Source organism: Neophocaena asiaeorientalis, unplaced genomic scaffold (genome assembly GCF_003031525.2).
Source record: "Neophocaena asiaeorientalis asiaeorientalis breed wild unplaced genomic scaffold, Neophocaena_asiaeorientalis_V1.1 scaffold515, whole genome shotgun sequence".
In the NCBI taxonomy this organism is placed as follows: Eukaryota; Metazoa; Chordata; class Mammalia; order Artiodactyla; family Phocoenidae; genus Neophocaena; species Neophocaena asiaeorientalis.
The window spans coordinates 4,274,976-4,282,830 of NW_020175829.1; the positions used below are offsets into that span (position 1 = coordinate 4,274,976).

Below are 7,855 nucleotides of genomic sequence, written 5' to 3' on the forward strand. Positions count from 1 at the left end.
AAAAAAAAAAAAAAAAAAAAAAAAAGTAAAACTTGAAAGTTTGACTATTTAGTAAGACTCCATCCTTAAGGCTGTATTCAGCTGAGATGTTGTAAGGAGTTGAATAGTGTTGCCCAAAATTCTTGTCTACCCAGAACCTCAGAATGTGATCTTATTTGGAAATAGGTTCTTTTTTTTTTTTTATTTTATTTATTTTATTTTTGGCTGTGTTCGGTCTTTGTTGCTGTGCGTGGGCTTTTCTCTAGTAGTGGCGAGCGGGGGCTACTCTTCGTTGTGGCGCATGGGCTTCTCATTGCGGTGGCTTCTCTTGTTGCAGAGAAGGCTTCTCTAGGCTGTGCAACTATTGAGCACGGGCTTCAGTAGTTGCGGCACGCGGGCTCAGTAGTTGTGGCGTATGGGCTTAGTTGTTCTGCAGCATGTGGGATCTTCCTGGACCAGGGTTCAAACCTGTGTCCCCTGCATCGGAAGGCAGATTCTTAACCACTGTGCCAACAGGAAAGCCTGGAAATAGGTTTTCTATAGACATAATTCATTAAGATGAGGTCATACAGGATTGGCATGGGGCCTAAGTCCAATGACTGGTGTCCTTATAAGAGACACACCAGGAAGAAGGCCATGTAAAGACAGAAGCAGAGACCGGAGTTATATTGCCAAAAGCCAAAGAAAACGGAGGATTGCTGGCAACCATAAGAAGCTAGAAGAGGCAAGGAAGGATGGAGGGAAGAGCATGATTTGCTGACACCTTGATTCCAGACTTCTAGCCTCCAGAAACGTGAGAGAATAAATTTTAGTTGTGTTAAGCCACCCAGTTCACAGTAATTTTATATTGGCAGCCCTAAGAAATTAATACAGATGTTAACACAAGCTGAATTGCTTCTTTTTAGAGAAATATTTGTGGAACACCAATGCTTTAAAGAGCTTGAATTCCAGTGATCTGTTGTTACTAGGAGGGAACAAAACAGAAACCTTCCAGTTTAAAGTCTTAGAATCTTTTCACTATACCATATTCTCCTATCCATCTGTCCATCCATCCATCCATCCATCCATCCATCCAATAGTTACCATATGCTTACACTGTTCCAAGCAGTGGGCAATGAACAAGACAAATACTATCCCTTCCTTCACAGTGAACTTGTCTAGTCTCACTCAGTAGGTTGTGGAAATCCTTCCATGTTAATGCATACAGCCCTATATCAGGTATTTTTTAATAACTATATGTATGGTGTTTCACTGATCGCATGCAGCAGATTTTAAGCAATATCTTATCGATGAAAACTTAAATTATTTCCAATTTTAAAGTATTATTGTAAACACCGAGATGAACATAATTGTACATACATCTATACCCTTGTCTGCATATCTTATTTAAATGAAAATCGTAGCATGGCTTCTAGGTCTAAGGGTATGTACATTTTACTTAGTGATATGTATTGCCAAATTGCCCTCCATAAAGACTGTACCAACTGACATTTGCATCAACAGTGAGAAGAGAGCCCATTTCTCTCACCAACACTTGGTACTGGTGTTTTCATTTATGCCAATGTTATAGGTGACCAATAATATCATAGCTGTGCTTGTATTTTTGTGATTATTAGTGAGTTATAGTCATTAAGGGTACAGTCTGACTTTCTGAATTTGAATGCAGGTTCCACTGGTTCAGGTTCCTTAAATTCTTGGTGCCTCAGTTCCTCAATGGTAAAGCAAGGATAACAACAGTATCTGCCAATAGCTGGGAGAATTAAATGGGTTAATAATATCTATGAAGTACTTACAACCATATGTAGTTCATAGTGTTATTATTTCATATGTCATCCAATTCTCCTTTCTTTGTATGTAAATTTTCTGTTTATATTTTTATCTATCTTTATGGTGGAGTGTTCATCTCTCTTATTAATTTGTAAGAACTCTTTTTATATTCTAGATCTTATCCTTTATCTGGCATGTAGTTGGTAAATACTTTGCCCAATATGTCGCATGTTTTTCCATCTTATTTGATTTTTCTTCCTTTTACCTCATTTTCTGTTCTGTTCTCCTAGAGAAATTTTATTGTATAATGTTTATATACTCAGGTCTATCAATCTTATCTCTATGGCTTCACGATTTATGTGGATAAGAAAGCACTTTTCACAAAATATAGTATTTTAATTTAATGGTAAAGTGAAAGACAGCTAACATTTTTGTTTTTCTTGTTTAGGAGGAGAAACTTCTAGAAGACTTGAGAAGTAATTTCTTGGTAGAGTCTCATTAATTTAATATTCAGGGTGGGCATTACTGATAGATGTGGAAACTTATTACAATCTTTCCTCTTTAAAGAAAAAATGAAAACAATTAGTGATTTGGGACATTACTAAAAAGATTTTCTAGAGTTATAGTTCTCCACAAAGAGTGGCTACAAGTCTCCTGTTTCAGAATTTCTCTCAATCTTAAACATGTTCCTATAAGCAAATGGGTGTCTAGATCCTATGAAATCATATATATAGATTTCACATATTATGAAGAGATTTTGGTTACTGATATCCTAGATAGAAAGGATCACAACATGGAAAGACAGGCTATTAACTGAGGTACTCAACTTTCATTCATTGGCAAATGCCAAATTAGAAACGAAACTTTTTTTTTCCCCACTGGTTGTCAAATAACACTTTATTATTTTCCTTTGCAGTTGTTAACTAGCTGGGCAATCCATCACACCACTGTTGATGTCATCTAAGATGTCGTGAGGGTGGCAGCCATCAACATTGCAGCCCACAGACTAGACGGTCCCCAGGATCTCTTTAATGGTTCCAGAGAGTTCTCTAGCTAAAGATCGATGCCACATCTGTCGGGCAATGTTGACAATCTCAACAAAAGTGATGTTTCCACTGTGCTTAATGTTTTTCTGCTTCTTTCTGTCTCTTGGCAGTTCCTTGAGGGCTCTGATGATCAGGGCAGAGGCAGAAGGTACCACCTCAATCTGGGCCTGTTGGTTCTGAATGGTCAGTTTCACTGTAATCCTCAGACCCTTCCAATCACCAGTTGCTTTGGCAATGTCATCACCAGCTTTCTTTGGAGACAGACCCAGGGGACTGATCATGGGGGAAAGGGCAAATGTGGCACCGACTTCCCCACCGGTGCACCTCAGGTACACAACTTTGATCTCATTGGGGTCGAACTTAGGTGGCATGGTGGAGGCGGCTGGTGTCGGATGAACCTGGATTCAGGACAATCAAAGAAAGTTGCACCTTGGCCTCCTCCGAGCCGAAAGCCGAAAGCAAAACATTTTTAATGCATATAATTTGCTCAATTTTCCTCTCAAGGGAATTAATTTTTCAAAGGAAATTTCATTATGTTTACCTAGGCATGCCTCATCACTCTAGTTCCTTTCAGCTCTGTTCTAATTACAATCCAAAGTTGCATCCTTTGTGGATTTTCTTGCATGCTTTCTCCCAGGTAATTAATATGATTTAAATAAAATTGTATTTAACATAGCGCCTATGGCACCATGCAGAACACCACCTCCAATTCAATATGATGCCATCATTACCTTTGGTATGATCCAACTGCTAGTTTTTAGCCCATGTTGACAACTAACAAGAAATTATTTTAATTTCCCTAAAATAGTATTAACTATTCTAGTGAAAATTAGATATTAGCTTCCTGCCTACTGAATATGAATTTTGTAATTCTACTCTGTTAAAGCTAACACAATAAGAGCATTCAAGTTTATTTGGCTTAATTTGTCCTTCACATACCCATATGCATGTTTTTCATTCTTCATTATTCTGTACACCCTTTACATACATTCTTAAGGGCAAACATGAGAAGCACAGTTTTATACATCCTACTCACAGGTTTGCATTAAAAACAAAACAACAGACTGAACTGCCCTGGAGCCTGAGGGGAGGGTGGCCTAACTGAGGCTGCTGGCTCAGGAGGGGCCCCACCAGCCAAAGCTGCGACAGTCCTGGGGACCACGGGCAAGAGGACAGACAGGAGAAGCAAGAAGAACTACAATCCTGCAGCCTGTGGAACAAACGCCACATTCACAGGAAGAGAGACAAGATGAAAAGGCAGAGGGCTATGTACCAAATCATGGAACAACATAAAACCCCAGAAAAACAACTAAATGAAGTGGAGATAGGAAACCTTCCAGAAAAAGAATTCAGAATAATCATAGTGAAGATGATCCAGGATCTCGGAAAAAGAATGGAGGCAAAGATCAAGAAGATGCAAGAAATGTTTAACAAAGACCTAGAAGAATTAAAGAACAAACAAACAGAGGTGAACAACACAATAACTGAAATGAAAAATACACTAGAAGGAATCAGTAGCAGAATAACTGAGGTAAAAGAACGCATAAGTGACCTGTAAGACGGAATGGTAGAATTCACTGCTGCAGAACAGATTAAAGAAAAAAGAATGAAAAGAAATGAAGACAGCCTAAGGGACCTCTGAGACAACATTAAATGCAACAACATTCGTATTACAGGGGTCCCAGAAGGAGAAGAGAGAGACAAAGAACCAGAGAAAATATGTGAAGAGATTATAGGCAAAAACTTCCCTAACATGGGAAAGGAAATAGCCACCCAAGACCACGAAGCGCAGAGAGTCCCATACAGGATAAACCCAAGGAGAAACACGCCAAGACACATAGTAATCAAATTGGCAAAAATTAAAGACAAAGAAAAATTATTGAAAGCAGCAAGGGAAAAACGACAAATAACATACAAGGGAACTCCCATAAGGTTAACAGCTGATTTCTCAGCAGAAACTCTACAAGTCAGACGGGAGTGGCATGATATACTTAAACTGATGAAAGGGAAGAACCTACAACCAAGATTACTCTATCTGGCAAGGATCTCATTCAGATTCGATGGAGAAATCAAAAGCTTTACAGACAAGCAAAAGCTAAGGGAATTCAGCACCACCAAACCAGCTCTACAACAAATGCTAAAGGAACTTCTCTAAATGGGAAACACTAGAGAAGAAAAGGACTTACAAAACAAACCCAAAACAATTAAGAAAATGGTAACAAGAACTTACATATTGATAATTACCTTAAACGTGAATGGATTAAATCCTCCAACCAAAAGACACAAGCTCGCTGAATGGATACAAAAACAAGCCCCATATATATGCTGTCTACAAGAGACCCACTTCAGACCTAGGGACACATTCAGACTGAAAGTGAGGGCATGGAAAAAGATATTCCATGCAAATGGAAATCAAAACAAAGCTGGGGTAGCAATACTCATATCAGATAAAATAGACTTTAAAATAAAGAATGTTACAAGAGACAAGGAAGGACACTACATAATGATCAAGGGATCAATCCAAGAAGAAGATATAACAATTATAAATATATATGCACCCAACATGGGAGCACCTCAATACATAAGGCAACTGCTAACAGCTATAAAAGAGGAAATTGACAGTAACACAATAATAGTGGGGGACTTTAACACCTCACTTACACCAATGGACAGATCATCCAAACATAAAATTAATAAGGAAATACAAGCTTTAAATGACATAATAGACCAGACAGATTTAACTGATATTTATAGGACATTCCGTCCAAAAACATCAGATTACACTTTCTTCTCAAGTGCACACGGAACATTCTCCAGAAGACAAAGACCTAGAAGAATTAAAGAACAAACAAACAGAGGTGAACAACACAATAACTGAAATGAAAAATACACTAGAAGGAATCAGTAGCAGAATAACTGAGGTAAAAGAACGCATAAGTGACCTGTAAGACGGAATGGTAGAATTCACTGCTGCAGAACAGATTAAAGAAAAAAGAATGAAAAGAAATGAAGACAGCCTAAGGGACCTCTGAGACAACATTAAATGCAACAACATTCGTATTACAGGGGTCCCAGAAGGAGAAGAGAGAGACAAAGAACCAGAGAAAATATGTGAAGAGATTATAGGCAAAAACTTCCCTAACATGGGAAAGGAAATAGCCACCCAAGTCCACGAAGCGCAGAGAGTCCCATACAGGATAAACCCAAGGAGAAACACGCCAAGACACATAGTAATCAAATTGGCAAAAATTAAAGACAAAGAAAAATTATTGAAAGCAGCAAGGGAAAAACGACAAATAACATACAAGGGAACTCCCATAAGGTTAACAGCTGATTTCTCAGCAGAAACTCTACAAGTCAGACGGGAGTGGCATGATATACTTAAACTGATGAAAGGGAAGAACCTACAACCAAGATTACTCTATCTGGCAAGGATCTCATTCAGATTCGATGGAGAAATCAAAAGCTTTACAGACAAGCAAAAGCTAAGGGAATTCAGCACCACCAAACCAGCTCTACAACAAATGCTAAAGGAACTTCTCTAAATGGGAAACACTAGAGAAGAAAAGGACTTACAAAACAAACCCAAAACAATTAAGAAAATGGTAACAAGAACTTACATATTGATAATTACCTTAAACGTGAATGGATTAAATCCTCCAACCAAAAGACACAAGCTCGCTGAATGGATACAAAAACAAGCCCCATATATATGCTGTCTACAAGAGACCCACTTCAGACCTAGGGACACATTCAGACTGAAAGTGAGGGCATGGAAAAAGATATTCCATGCAAATGGAAATCAAAACAAAGCTGGGGTAGCAATACTCATATCAGATAAAATAGACTTTAAAATAAAGAATGTTACAAGAGACAAGGAAGGACACTACATAATGATCAAGGGATCAATCCAAGAAGAAGATATAACAATTATAAATATATATGCACCCAACATGGGAGCACCTCAACACATAAGGCAACTGCTAACAGCTATAAAAGAGGAAATTGACAGTAACACAATAATAGTGGGGGACTTTAACACCTCACTTACACCAATGGACAGATCATCCAAACATAAAATTAATAAGGAAATACAAGCTTTAAATGACATAATAGACCAGACAGATTTAACTGATATTTATAGGACATTCCGTCCAAAAACATCAGATTACACTTTCTTCTCAAGTGCACACGGAACATTCTCCAGAAGAGATCACATCTTGGGTCACAAATTAAGCCTCAGTAAATTTAAGAAAATTGAAATCATATCAAGCATCTTTTCTGACAACAATGCTATGAGATTAGAAATCAATTAGAGGGTAAAAAAAAAAAGTAAAAACATAAACACATGGAGGCTAAACAGTACATTACTAAATAACTAGGAGATCACTGAAGAAATCAAAGAGGAAATCAAAAAATACTTAGAGACAAATGACAATGAAAACACGATGATCAAAAGCCTACGGGTGGCAGCAAAAGCAGTTCTAAGAGGGAAGATTATAGCAATACAAGCCTACCTCAACAAACAAGAAAAATCTCAAATAAACAATTGAAACTTACACCCAAAGGAACTAGAGAAAGAAGAACAAACAAAACCCAAAGTTAGCAGAAGGAAAGAAATCATAAAGATCAGAGCAGAAATAAATGAAATAGAAACAAAGATAAACAATTGCAAAGATCAATAAAACTAAAAACTGGATCTTTGAAAAGATAAACAAAATTGATAAACCATTAGCCAGACTCATCAAGAAAAAGAGGGAGAGGACTCAAATAATAAAATTAGAAATGAAAAAGAAGTTACAACATAAACCGCAGAAATACAAAGCATCCTAAGAGACTACTACAGGCAACTCTATGCCAATAAAATGGACAACCTGGAAGAAATGGGACAAATTCCTAGAGAGGTATAACCTTCGAAGAGTGAACCAGGAAGAAACAGAAAATATGAACAGACCAATCGCAAGAAATGAAATTGAAACTGTGATTTAAAATCTTCCAACAGGGCTTCCCTGGTGGCGCAGTGGTTGAGACTCCGCCTGCCGATGCAGGGGACACAGGTTCGT

The 7,855-nt window shown here is 37.8% G+C and overlaps 1 protein-coding gene and 1 pseudogene across 1 annotated transcript in view; both read right to left on the minus strand.

Annotated features, from left to right (window-relative positions):
* TBCA (tubulin folding cofactor A) overlaps nt 1-7,855 on the minus strand; it is a 102,138-nt gene that overhangs the window by 40,444 nt on the left and 53,839 nt on the right. The window lies entirely within an intron of this gene.
* On the minus strand, nt 2,735-3,163 carry LOC112391443 (60S ribosomal protein L12 pseudogene; annotated as a pseudogene).